The 14,517-nt window shown below is 42.3% G+C and overlaps 1 long non-coding RNA gene across 4 annotated transcripts in view; it reads left to right on the plus strand.

Annotated features, from left to right (window-relative positions):
* Window positions 1-10,448: 10,448 nt before the first annotated feature.
* LOC120529751 overlaps window positions 10,449-14,517 on the plus strand; it is a 62,691-nt gene continuing 58,622 nt past the window's right edge. For all 4 annotated transcript variants that reach the window (XR_005633801.1, XR_005633802.1, XR_005633800.1 and 1 more), the window contains exons 1-2: window positions 10,449-10,693; window positions 10,885-11,163. This is a non-coding gene — a long non-coding RNA (uncharacterized LOC120529751). The remainder of the gene's footprint in view (window positions 10,694-10,884; window positions 11,164-14,517) is intronic.

The following is a 14,517-nucleotide window of genomic DNA, read 5'->3' on the forward strand; positions in this document are numbered from 1 at the left end:
ATGATTGATTGCATCCCATCAGGACGCTGTGGGAGTTTGAAATGGGCTGAACATGCAAGGCACCCCTCAGACATCACACAGCTGAAAGAATTCTACTTGGAGGAGACTTCCTATGAGTCAATGTCAGAGACTGCTGGACACCTAGGGGAGATGCCAGCTTGAGGGGGCTGCAGTTTACTAGACCTGAGGGTCTACTCACTGTGTCTACAGCTGGAAATAGCGTATTTGTTCATTTTCCTTTGAATGATTACTGCAAATTCAAATTTTCATTGTTTTTGTTTTACCTTTTTCTAAAGATGCTGTTTAGTCAGTCAGTCAGTCATTTTCCAACCTGCTATATCCTAATACAGGGTCACGGGGGTCTGCTGGAATCAAGCCCAGCCGGCATAGGGCGCAAGGCAGGAACAAACCCCGGGCAGGGCACCAGCACACTGCAGGGGACACACACGCACACTAGGGACAATTTAGGATCGCCAATGCACCTAACCTGCATGTCTGAGGAAACCGGAGCACCGGAGGAAACCCACGCAGACACGGGGAAAACATACAAACTCCACGCAGGGAGGACCCGGGAAGTGAACCCAGGTCTCCTTACTGCAAGGCAGCAGCAATACCACTGCACCACCATGCCGCCCCCAGATACTGTTTAAATGAAGCTTAAATCTTGCTATGTCCAAAATACAGGTGATTTAGAAGATATCTTTCACTTTCTGCACACTTTATTCCAGCTCCGTGATGAGGATTACTTGTGTTCTATTTTGTGTTTTGATACCCATCATGCGCCCAACCTATCTGGAAAGGGGGTCTCTCTCTCTCTGAATTGCCCTTCCCAAGATGTCTTCCCTTTTTTTGCTTTGCGCCCTCCCCCACCATAACCTATTGTCTAAGGGGGAGGAGCAAAAGCTTTAGATTCATCAAAAAGTTTGATCTCCGGTTCTCGACGGGTCTTGACATTTTAGGGTCCCCTGATACCGAAAACAGTGATATCTCGATGATGGGTGTGCGTTTGTCTGTGTGACACAGTTTCTTGAGGATGGTCTCAAGCTGAAATGGCTGGACGTAAAAACTTGAAACTTCAGCGTGTTATGAGATGACGATGTGCTGATTAGTTTTTGAAGCAAATCGTGCAAGAGAAAGAGACACTCGATAGGAACCCAAAAATACTGTAATTCTGCAAGTAATTAGGAATTCTTCTCGTCAGTTGCTATTGTAATCGCCTGTATGATCAGAAAGATCAGCATCAGAGCAGTAAATAATTACTGAAATGTTAGGGAACAGTTCAGGTAACTTGGTCCTGAAGGCACAAAGCCTACCGACACTCACATCCGAATTTTTTCCTACAAGGTTAATTTTGGAGTTTTTGAATGCTTTCTGAATCTACTGTAGGTTGATAAAGGAAAATCACTATACAGAATAGATAGATAGATAGATAGATAGATAGATAGATAGATAGATAGATAGATAGATAGATAGATAGATAGATAGATAGATAGATAGATAAGGCACTACATAATAGATAGATAGATAGATAGATAGATAGATAGATAGATAGATAGATAGATAGATAGATAGATAGATAGATAGATAGACACATAAGGCACTATATAATAGATAGATAGATAGATAGATAGATAGATAGATAGATAGATAGATAGATAGATAGATAGATAGATAGATAGATAGATAGATAGATAGATAGATAGATAAGGCACTATATAATAGATAGATAGATAATGTAAATGACACTATAAATAGCTAGACAAATACAGTAGATAAATAGATAGAGAATGTCAATGGCACTATATAATAAATAGATAGATAAAGGAAAGGCACTATATTGGATAGACAGATTTGAAAATCTCTGTATAATAGATAGCACGCAGTGCCCATTGTTAGGTCACCACATTCTGGTTCATTACCATAATGTGAAGAGCTGTGAATGCTGTATTCATTCACGGTATGTTAACAGAGGGCTGCAATACCAATATCTTTGTATAAAGAGTGTTTGTTTTCCCTGACAGGATTCAGCAGGGTTGAGACAATCAAATGTAGCAGAGCCTTCCTCGCCTGGCCTTTGAGGACAGCACTGTGCTCCCCTCGAGCCGCTGAGCCAACTTCCTCGCGCAGATGATTTCTGTTTTGCTCACTCTGGATTACCAAGTAAAGAAACAGAAAGTTTCCAAAAGTCTAGGTCACTTGCACACACGCCAGCACTTAATCTTCCCTCTGCGCTATAAAGGAGAGCCGCAGCTGAACTTGCGGAGAGCCAAGCTTGTCCAAGGCATTCATTACCGCACCAAACCCTCTTTGTGCCACACCTTCACTCATGTATTATCTCACTGGTCCACTCCCAGATTTCCTTCTAAATGCCATATGCTTTCCCACCCTTGTTTTACTTGTACAAGGCCACATTTATGCCAAGTGTTTTCCATTCAAAATCTGGGAAAACAAATAAGTTAGGAATTACCAAATTGTTTCAAAAGAAAGAAATGCGTGAGGCAGGGTGTTTTCAGGAAAGTGAGCAGCACCTTCTCACTACTTTGAGCCACAGAATGAGACAAAGCAAAACAAATCAGAGTTGTGTTAATGGGTTCTCTTTACATGGGTCAACTTTTTCCAGGTTCCCAGCTGGCCCGCTCAGGTCCACTAATAAAACCAAATTTAATAAGAATCAACTGAAGATTCACTGACACACTGCTGATGTAAATCATGTCATATATGATCAGCATGTGAAAATGTATGTGCACCCCATGAAATGCTTGTTTCTTTTTTAACATACAGTATATGGGCATATCAAGGTTTAATCTTCATTTAAATGGTATATCTATATAAGGTGATGTGTCAGTCAGTTAGTGTCCAACCCGCTATATCCCAACACAGGGTTACAGGTGTCTGCTGGAGACAATCCCAGCCAGCACAGGGCACAAGGCAGGAATAAACCCCGGGCAGGGCACCAGCCCACCGCAGGATACACACTATGGACAATTTAGGATCACCAATGCATCTAACCTGCATTTGTTTGGACTGTGGGAGGAAACCGGAGCACCAGGAGGAAACCCACGCAGACACGGGGAGAACATGCAAACCGGGAAGCGAACCCAGGTCTCCTTACTGCGAGGCAGCAGCACTACCACTGCACCACTGTGCCACCCGAAGGTGATGTAATTCAAAGAAAAACAATGTAAATTTGACTTGCAATAATTTATTCAGCAAAGTAAGAACAGATATGCTATTTCCATCTGTGGAAAAAAGTAAATCCCCCCCACCTTGGTCCAAATAGCTGGTATTGCTCCCCTCCTATAGGTCCTTCAACACGTGTTCTCCATTTATCTCCTGAGTTTGCAGAAAGTTCTCTTGCTGTGGAAAACATCAAGTGGTCCCAGTGATCCCAAGGACTTTGGACCACTTGCTCTTACTTCAAATGTCATGAAAATCTTTGAGAAGTTGACCAGTTCCGACCCTTGATGTCAGAACTTCTTGATCTCCTTCAGTTTACCTATCAGACACAGACATGTGTGGTAGATGCTCTGCTCTACGTGCTCCACAGTGCCAACTCCCACTTGGGCAAATCCAGCTTCACAGTCACGATTGTGTCCTTTGATTTTCCAGTGCCTTTAATAACGTTCTGCCTCATTGACGGGGAAGAAGATCAAGGATTTGAATCTTGATGCCACCACAATCTCCTGGATTATGGACTACCTGACCAATAGACAGCCGTTAGTGAGGCTGAAGGGGTTGTGTGTCAGAAATGGTGGTGTGTAATCCTGGAGCACCCCGGGAGCTGCCCCGCCTTCCTTCCCCTTCACCCTCTACATAACAGACGTCCAGTACAATACCAGCACTTGCCACCTGAAGTAATTCTCAGGTGACTCCTCCATCATAGGCTGCATTAATAATGGATACGTGTTGGAGTACATGAGACTTGTGGGAGAATTTGTCTTGAGGTGCAGGGATAACCACCTTCAACTCAACATCAGCAAGACAAAAGTGCTGGTGGTGGACTTCCAGTGCACAAAATAGCCTCTGAGACCGGGGGGGGGATATAGAAGTGGTGCAGAGCTACAAGTACCTGGGGCTTCACGTGAAGAGCAAACTGAAGTGTTCTGACAACACAGTGGCACTGGACTAGAAGGTCCAGAGCAGACTGGACTTGCTAAGGAGACTCAGGTCTTTTGACGTGTACAGCAAACTACTGGAATTGTTCTATCAGTCCATAGTAACCTGTGTGGTGGTCTACAGTTGTGGCCAAAAGTTCTGAGAATGACCCAAGTATTGTTTTGCACAAAGTTTGTTGTATCAGTGTTTTTAGATAATTTTGTCAGATGTTTCTATGGCATACTAAAGTAGAATTGCAAGCATTTCATATGTTTCAAAGGCTTTTATTGACAATTACATTACGTTTATGCAAAGAGTCCATATCTGCCGTGTTGGCCCTTCTTTCTTTTTCAAGACCTCTGCAATTCACCCTACCATGCTGGCAATCAACTTCTGGGCCAAATCCTGACTGATGGCAGCCCATTCTTGTATAATCAGTGCTTGGAGTTTGTCAGAATTTGGGGGTTTTTGTTTGCCAACCCACCATGGACCTCAAATTTTGATGTTTTGTCCCCCGAGCCACTTAGTTTTCGCTGTTGCGTTATGGCCCGGTGCTCCATCATGCTGGATTGTTCATTGTTGGTCAACAAACTGTTCTGGGATGGTTGGGAGAAGTTGCACTTGGAGGATGTTTTGGTCCCATTCTTTATTCATGACTCGGGATCGGGGCACTACCAGGGCAGAGCTTGCTCAGGAATGGCAGCAGGTAGATGTGAGTGAGGCGAAGATTTTTGGAGGATGGCCTGGTGGGTGTCAGGAAGGGCAGCAAAGAAGCCATCAGGGACAGACTGATATTCTGGGATTGGACTGCTGAGGACTGCTGGGGTCAAGTCATGTTCTCTGATGAATCCCCTTTACAATTATTTGGGGCATCCAGAAAAAAGAGAAGATGAAGAGTGCTACCATCAGTCCTGTGTCATGCCAACATTAAAGCATCCTGAGACCATTCATGTGTGGGGTTGCTTCTCAGTCAAGGCAGTGGGCTCACTCACAATTTGTCCTAAGAACATAGCCATGAATAAAGAATAAAGCATTACACGACTGAGGTTAGATGACATTGGTCTTGTTTGAAATAGTTGTAAGCAGGGCGCGACTTGAAAGAATCTCATGGGACTTCATACCGCGCCAACGTTTTTGTAATCTTTTAATTCTTGCTGGCAACACGAATTAGACAATCTACAAGTCTCCGACTTAAAGTTTCCGTCCGAACAATATATTCAGCCTCTTTACGCTGTTCAATTATTTCACCGAGTAATAATTCCCATTTATTTGAACAAATGCGATCTTTCCTATCTTTTTTTTTGAGACTTTCGAATTCTCGGACTTCCATTATCTCTAACCTGCTCTGCATGTGTATCGTGCCAGCGTTTTTGAATTTTTTACGATGTTCTACTTTGTCATCTACTCTTTGTCCTTTATTTCCGGACCCAAGGCATGGACTCATCTCGTGGGACGTATAAGTGTCACTCTGTAAAAATCACATCTCGTCTCCTGCTCATGCTCTGCATGTGTATTGCGCCAACATTTTTGAACGTCTTTATGAAGTTTTTTATTTATGACCCCAATTGGACCTACGAGGTTTTCAATTCCACTTGGTCCGGGCTGATTATTACTTTTTTTATTTTCAGAATTTGCACATAGATTATTATTGTTCTTTTTTGCCTTCTTTTCTCTCCAATGCTTTCGTGTCTCATTTTGACGCCTTTCTCTTTCTTCTTCGCTTAGTCGTTGACGTGCCATCTAGAACATAGAGAATTTTTAAGAGCTGAGAGCACATGAAGTGTGTCTGCCAAAAGCATTCCAACAACTGCTAGGTTAGATGCCCGTGATCTTGTTTTAAAATGGTTGTAAGTAGGGCGTGATGTGCAAAAGTCACCGTCTCACGGGTCTTGCTTCCTAAGGTTGTAATGTCTAGTCTCGCGGGACGTGAAAGTGTCTTTCCAAGATGATCACGTCTCGACCCAAGATTTTTTTATATAATAGAGAGATGTATTTATTTGATTGATTGATTGGCTGTATTATTTGTCCTGTTAGTCTGTATCCTTATTTTTTATGCTTCAGCTGCATTATGCATCTACATTTCTCCTGGGGATTAAAAATTAATCTAATCTAACCTAATGTAGCAGTCTCTTTGACTGGTAGAATGTTTTTCTCACTCCTCCTTCCAGAGTTATTTCAGCTATGAGATGTTTAAGGGGCACCTGGAGTCCTCCCCATGGCATCACGATGGGATTCAAATCCTGGCTTTGACTTGACCATTCCAGAACCTTCCACTTCTTTCTTTTCAGCCATTCCTTGGTGTATTTCCTGGTATGTTTAGGGTCATGGTCATGTTGTAAGATGTACTTTCAGTCTGACAGGTGGTCTCACATTGTACTCGAGCAGCCTCTGCTCTAATGAAGAATTCCTAGCGGATTCTGTGATGGTGAACCGTCCAGGCCCTCATACAGCAGTGTATAACTATCTGTGTGGGTGTGTGTGTCAGTGTGCCCTGCATTAGACTGGTTCCCTACCAAGGGTACCCGATATGGTTGGCATACACACCTCCTGGCCATAATCCTTAATTGGCTACAGTTAAAGATTAGAAGATGGCTGGAGAAAAAAAACAAACTTTAGAGCTGAATTGGTCTGAAAATTTCCATTAACATTGTCGGATACTTTTCTTGGTAAATGTTTTGTATGCAGGAAAGACGCAATATTAATGAAAGGCTGAGTGATAATGACAGAATGTGGAAACGAAGATCAGATCATCTTAACACAGAGTTCAAGTTTAAACACACAAGTAAATCATCTGTGCTCACCTCCTTCCTGTTGGCTCGGCCATAAGAACTGCATTTCTGATGTATGGCAAATCGATTTCCGCACTGAGAAATATTAAATGAGGCATTAAGCATGAAGCATAACACAAGAAAATGAAAACCAATATGGGCGTATAAGGAATGATTTTGCATTTTATGAGATTCATAGGAATAATCCAGGCCAGCCTGAAAAAGAATAGAAGAAAAGACAGCCAGGGCTCATCTAAATTTTGATATAAGAATAAATGACATTTCGTTCTCGGTGCCCCTGAATCTTGTAGAGGGTCACAGGATGTCAGAGACCGTCTCTAAAGCAGTGGGCACAAGGCAGAAAATTGCAGGGCCCACTCAGACGCATTAGCCAGAACCTGCATGTCTGGTGGAAAACACAGGGAGAAGATACAAACTCCAAACAATTCAAAAACTGAGCATGGGGTCTGTGAAAGCACCCACCATTACAGACATCATCGAAAATACAAAAGTGGGCTCTAACTTGAGAGTTTGCAACTGAAAGAATATTAAAAAACAGAAAACATGGGGAAGGTCAAGGCATTCTGAGACATCATGAGGACAGTACAAACGCGGCAGAGCAATCTAAGCCAGCGGCACATAACATGACTTCTATTAGGACGGATGTCAAACTTGATGACTGTAGTTGCTGATCTCATGACTTGGGGATGTCAGATTACGTGACTAGAAATTGCAGGGTAACTCAAATTAGAGAACTGTGTATGCCTGTTAAACAGATGTGACATTACTTGTCTGTTAGTCAGAGGGGACGTCAAACTTGATGACTGCAATTAATGATCTTGTCAACTGAGAATGTCAGATTGCACGACTAGTATATTACAGGGTTTGTCAAATTAGTGAACTGTGCGTGCCTGTAAAGCACATACCACATCACATGACTTCCAGTCGGAGGGAATGTAAAACTTGATTTGTGCAGTTGCTGACCTTGTCACTTGAGGATGTCAGATTACATGACTTGAAATTGCACTGGATGACAAATTAGTCAGCTGTGTGCCTGTTTAGCAGATGTCACATTACTTGACTGCTAGTCTGAGGGGATGTCAAACTTAATGACTGCAGTTGCTGATCTCATCAGCTGAGGATGTCAGATTGCACAACTAGTAATTGCAGGGAATGTCTATGTAGGGAACTATGTGTGCCCGTTAAGCAGATGTCACATTACATGACTGCTAGTCGGAGGGGAAATCAAGCTTGATGACTGCCGTAGCTGATCTTGTCACCTTAGGAAGTCATATTACACGACAAGTAATTACAAGGGAATGTCTATTTAGAGAACAATGTGTGCCTGTTAAAATGATGTCACATTACATGAATTCTAGTCGGAGGGAATGTCAAACTTGATGACTGCAGTTGCTAATCTCATTACTTGAGGATGTCAGATTACATGACTAGGAATTGCACCGGATGACAAATTAGTCAGCTGTGTGCCTGTTAAGCAGATATCACATTATTTGACTGGTAATCGGAAGGGAAATCAAGCTTGATGATGTCAGATTTCTTGATTAGAAATCGTAGGGGAGGACAAATTAGTGAACTGCTTGCCTGTTAAGCAAATGTCACATTACTTGACTGTCTAGTTGGGGGGAGTGTCAAACGTGATGACTGCAGTTGCTAATCTCATCACTTGAGGATGTCAGATTGCACAACTAATAATTGCAGGGTATGTCAAATCAGGCAACTGTGTGCCTGTTAAGCAAATGTCACATTACTTCACTGTTAGTCAGAGAGGATGTCAAACTTGATGGCTGTATTTGCTGATCTTGTCAACTGAAGATGTCATATTCCAAAACCAGTAATTGCAGGGTATGTCAAATTAGATAACTATGTGTGCCTGTTAAACAGGTGTCACATTACTTGACTGGTAGTCAGAAGGGAAATCAAGCTTGATGATGTCAGATTTCTTGATTAGAAATCATAGGGGAGGACAAATTAAACAGCTTTGTGCCTGTTAAGCAAATGTCACATTACTTGACTGCTAGTTGAAGGGGATGTCAAACTTGATGGCTGCAGTTGTTGATCTTGCCACTTGAGGATGTCAGATTGCACAACTAGTACTTACAGGATTTGTCAGATTAGACACTTGTGTGCCTGTTAAGCAGATGTCACATTACACGACTTCCAGTTGGAGGGAATGTCAAACTTAATGACTGCAGTTGCTGATCTTGTCACTTGAGGATGTCAAATTACATGACAAGAAATTGCACGGGATGACAAATTAGACAGCTGTATAACTGTTAAGCAGATGTCACATTACTTGGCTGCTAGTCAGAGGGGATGTCAAACTTGAAGAATGCAACTGCTGATCTTGTCACTTGAGGATGTCAGATTGCATAACTAGTAATTGCAGGGGATGTCAAATTAGTGAACTGTTCGTGCCTGTTAAGCAGATGTCATTACATGACTTCTAATCGGAGGGGAAATCAAGCTTGATGACTGCAGTAGCTGATATTGTCACCTGAGGATATCAAATTACATAACCAGAAACCACAGGGGAAGACAAATTAGAGAACTGTGTACTGTTAAGTAGATGTCACATTACTTGACTGCTAGTCTGAGGGGATGTCAAGCTTGATGACTGCAGTTGCTGATTTCATGACTTTGGGATATCAGATTATATGACTAGAAATTGCAGGGGAGGACAAATTAGAGAACTGTGTACTGTTAAGCAGATGTCCGATTACTTCACTGTTAGTCAGAGAGGATGTCAAACTTGATGACTGCAGTTGCTGATCTCATCAACTGAGGATGTCCGATTGCACAACTAGTAACTGCAGGGAATGTCACTTTAGAGATCTACTGTATGTGTGCCTGTTAAGCAGATGTCAAATTACATGACTTCTAATCGGAGGGAAAAAGTGAAGGGTCTGAATACTTTGTAAAGGCGCTATAATTCTGAGATACCACACAGAAATTGGAGGTTTATTTTTTGACAGAAATGAACGCACAGTGTGAGGCAGGTGCTTTATTTCATATAGTGCCTTTCAGAAAACCTCACCAGGAACGCAGGCTAAACTGATTTTTTGGGGTCGTAGGGGGCAGCCGTTTTTTATCTGATCCTGGGTCCTGTTTTATTTCTTGGCCAAGCATTGAGTGACTAAGCCACACTGCCTGTCAGTTTCCATAATTAATATGCTGGCTCCAATTCCATCCTCTACTTAAATAATCACATTTTGTATATGCAAGCAAATGGCCATCTTATCGTGGTGAACTCTGCTTTTTTCCCATTGTACTCCTCTGTGGCAGAGCCCGGCTCATTATTATAATTATTTTGTCAGAATGAATTTTGTCAAATGCTTTCTGGAATGACCGCTGCTACCTCGGTGCATTTCAGCCTGCATACAAAAAAAACAAATATTCAAACGTGATCAGTCTTTGCAAAAATATACCCAGGTTTATTGTAATAATGAAAAAAAAAGTCCCCTCCAGTTCCAGTTTATTGGAGTTTCCATGATATTTAACGGACTGATGTGGAGTTTCCTGGCCTGTGTCTCAGCACTGCGTGTCTCTCTTCCTTCACAGATTGCAGCTGACAGACAGCTGCTCGGCCCCTGGAAACGGAGGATTTAGACAGCAGATGTTCGAGAACTCAAACAGCACAGAGGGGGCGGCTCGTCCTCGCTGATTTTCTTCACACTTTACCTGCCACCTCGGGACAGCCATCAATGTCAATATGGCGATCCAAACCAGAGGATCCACCTACAGTTAGCCTCGGAGTAAGGGCACGCCACTTCAGTTTGGGAGCCCCCATAACACATTTCTGCTGTCTACAGGTGCTGGGATTTAAATTACAGTTACCAAACTGAAACTGTTACCAGAGATAAGATTTCATGACAGCTGCCATTTTTAACATAGCTAAGCCTGAACAGCACTTTTAAACAAGATTCATTCAATATCTTACATGTTTCCCCTGTTTTCTGAATGTCTATATGCTTTAAATCTTATTTTATTCTAATACACACAGGCTGACTTAACACACATTAATCCCAGGCTGGGACAGCACAGAGGCAATCTGCACACGAACCGAAGGAGTGGAATGTACAGGGCATAAAAGAGCAAGGAAACGTCCCGCAGCCCGCACAGGCAAAGGAGGGGCAGACGCATTACTTCACTGACCAATCATTTACAGTGCTGGTGATGGGAATCCACAATGGGAAGACATTTAGCCAATCCGGTCCTAGTTAAAAGTTGAGGTTTCGGAAAGATCATCGGCCATCTTGTGGGTGCTCCATGGACAACACAGGTAAGTCTGGAAAGGCTTTGGGACTGAAGGAAAAAGTGTGATGGCACAGTGAACTAGGATGGAGAACTCACGGTGGGCCTTAGTGATGGGTGAACAGAAATCATGATGTGCCGCCCATTATACAGTGCCTTACATTATCTATCTATCTATCTATCTATCTATCTATCTATCTATCTATCTATCTATCTATCTATCTATCTGTTATATAGTGCCTTTGCTATCTATCTATCTATCTATCTATCTATCTATCTATCTATCTATCTATCTATCTATCTATCTATCTATCTATCTATCTATCTATCTATCTATCTATAGTGGATTAAGAAAACATTTAGACCCTTTCATTTTCTCTACACTTTTTCGTGTTGTAGATTTAATTTTAAACAGACACATTTGCCATTTTTGCTTATCAATCTACACTCAGTAACCCATAATGACGAAGTGGAAATATGTTTTCACAAGGGGTGTCAGATTTATTAAAAGTCAAATGCTGAAATCTTTGATTCCCAAGTATTCAGACCCTTAATTAAGTACTTTGTACAATCCCTTTTGGTAGCAATTTCATCTTTGCATCTTCTTGACTAAGTCTCTACAAACTTTGTGCACCTGGATTTGGGCATCGAACCATAAGTAATTTTAGAATGGCTTTAGGGCAGACTGAAACAGTGTAATAGTGTAGTATAGTGCAGTGAGGTAAGCTTACAATGGGTGTTAGTGTTGGATATCCTTAAAGCTTTATGTGCTACAGATTATATAGTGCATTTAATAATCTATTTTTATGTTTTTTATTCTCTATGTGTTTATTTTATGTAGTAAATATCTATCTATCTATCTATCTATCTATCTATCTATCTATCTATCTATCTATCTATCTATCTATCTATCTGTTATATAGTGCCTTATCTATCTATCTATCTATCTATCTATCTATCTATCTATCTATCTATCTATCTATCTACAGTGGGCTCAGTAAGTATTCATAGAAGTACAGTATTTAGACCCCTAATTCAGTACTTTATTGACTCCCCTTTGGCAGTAATTCCAGTTTCCAGTGTTCCTGGGTAAGTCTCAACAGGCTTTCCACACCTGGGTTTGGGCCTTTCATCCCATTCTTCCTGACAGACCCTCTCAAGCTCCATTACACTGAATGAGGGGCATGTATAAACTGCCATCTTCAGGTGTCTCCACAGATGTCCTATGGGGTTTAACTCTGGGCTTTGGTTTTGCCAATGAAGGACACTGAGAGACAGCGGTTGTTGTGGTATAGCGGGTCCACAGCTCCTGTCAAAGGGCCACTTTTAAAATAAATAATCACAGCGCTCGTGGTTTGGTGAGGGGGGCGTGGTGGTTGTGCGTCTGAAGCTGTTCTCAGGGTGATTCGCGTTGTGGCCGTTTCTCACCTAAGTTCAGAGGTGAGAAACCGTCCACATCCATGATTGTTCCTGGGGCTGCTGATTTGCCACAGTTGTCGTGCCCCCTAGTTAAATAGAAGCTAAAGAAGAATGAAAAAGAAGAAAGTTGCAGGAAAGCAGGAAACAGTGGAGAGAGAGAGAGAGAGAGAGGAAAGCCGGTACGGGAGAGCGAGCGAGTGCAGGCTCACGGCAGCTGATCAGGGAGCTTGGTTGTTAGGCCGACACCCGAGGAGTAGCCATAATGGTTGCTCCCGCAGAGTTTATTTTGAAGGGCAGGAGTGACCGGAAGGCGGATGACTCTCCGCGTAAGGCTATGGAAGGCAGCGGGAGTTGGGACTTGGGATGTGGTGTCCCCAGCATGAGAGCCCTGGTCGTTGGGGAATCCCAAGTTGCTTTTCGGTGGTGCCTACCGGAGCCAGGGATCGGAAAGGTGACCGACCAGTTTGCGAGTAGAGAGGTAGAGCGACTCCCCTATTGAGAAGCCCAGACGGGGGAAGCAGGGGAGCCGCAGGTAAAAAGGCACAGGGCTTGTTGTTTTTACAAGAATGCTTCCTGCTGTATTTTAACCTCGTTGTTTTTGAGAAGACTTTTTTCTGTTGTTTTTAACCTCCACATTTTCACTTCTGGTTTTATTGGATTATTTATTTAAAGACAGTTTGGAAGGCACTGCACTATTTATTTGAACATTGTTTCGATTGTTGTTTTTTAATAAAAGCACTTGGCACTTTTGTACTCCATCCCCTTGCTATGTTGTTGCCTCACGGCTTAGCTCATCAGTAACATTACCGATGGTGATGGGTTCAAGGGCTCCCAGACAGAAGATGGGGAGCATGCAATGAACCCGCATCGTCAAAGTTGTATGCTTTGTTGTGCTGTGTGGCTGTGTTTAGCACTCTGTGGCGCCCCCTGTGGTTCACACTGGATATTTGCAGTTTTTCCCTGATTGATAACATTTGAAATAAAATTTACCCAAAATGGCATAGAAGCCACACAAAGGCGTGCTGGTGATGAAATTGAGTAGGAGAGCACACGTATGGATTTACAATGAATTCAGAAATGACTCGGACCCTTTCACTTTTTTGTTACATTTTATTATCTTGCAGTCTTGTGCTAAAATAATTGCAATACATTTTTTCCCCTTATCAAGTAAGACAAAGTGAAAGCATAATTTTTAGAATTGTTTGCAAATTCATTAAAAATAAAAAGCTGAAATATTCCAATGGCACAAGTATTCAGACCCATTGCTGTGGCACTTGGAATTTGGCTCAGGTGCACCCCACCTCATTCTAGTGTCTGCCGTATGTCATTCTGTCTGTCATCGTTGAGATGTTTCTGCACCTTGTTTGAAGTCTACTCGATTGACACAATTAGAAAAGGCCCACACACACACACAAGTCTAGAGAAGGTCCAAGAGCTAAACAATAAAAGAATTGTCTGCAGAGCTGAGAGAGATGCGTGAAAATGTGTGTTGCTTTACGCCAAGTTTGTTTTTTATACATTGCGATGTGAGCGTGGAAATGAGCGTACGCAGCATTTTTGTGCGAATGCATGAATGAGGTCCCTGGTGCCTTCTTAGGGGTCTTCACACATTTTCTTCACAAGTTCTGTCCGGCTGAATGGAGGGTGTTGGTGGACGGCTCTTTCCAGGTCTCTCAGGATACACCTGAGCCTTAGCAAAGGGTCTGAGTACTGTACTTGCGTCAGTGGAATATTTCAGCATATTATTTTTAGTGAATTTGCAGAAATGTCTGAAATCCTGTTTTCACGTTGTCATTCTGGAGGACTGAGTGTTGCTTGATGAGGGAAAAAATGAATTTAAATGATTTTAGCACAAAGCTGCAAGATAGGAAAATGTGCAAAAACTGAAGAGTCTGAAAACTTTCTGAAGGCGCTGTGTGTATGATGAGTGTGTCCCCTACATGCAGGTAGGCCAAAGAAATAA

This window comes from Polypterus senegalus, chromosome 5, assembly GCF_016835505.1.
Source record: "Polypterus senegalus isolate Bchr_013 chromosome 5, ASM1683550v1, whole genome shotgun sequence".
NCBI classification, from domain to species: Eukaryota; Metazoa; Chordata; class Cladistia; order Polypteriformes; family Polypteridae; genus Polypterus; species Polypterus senegalus.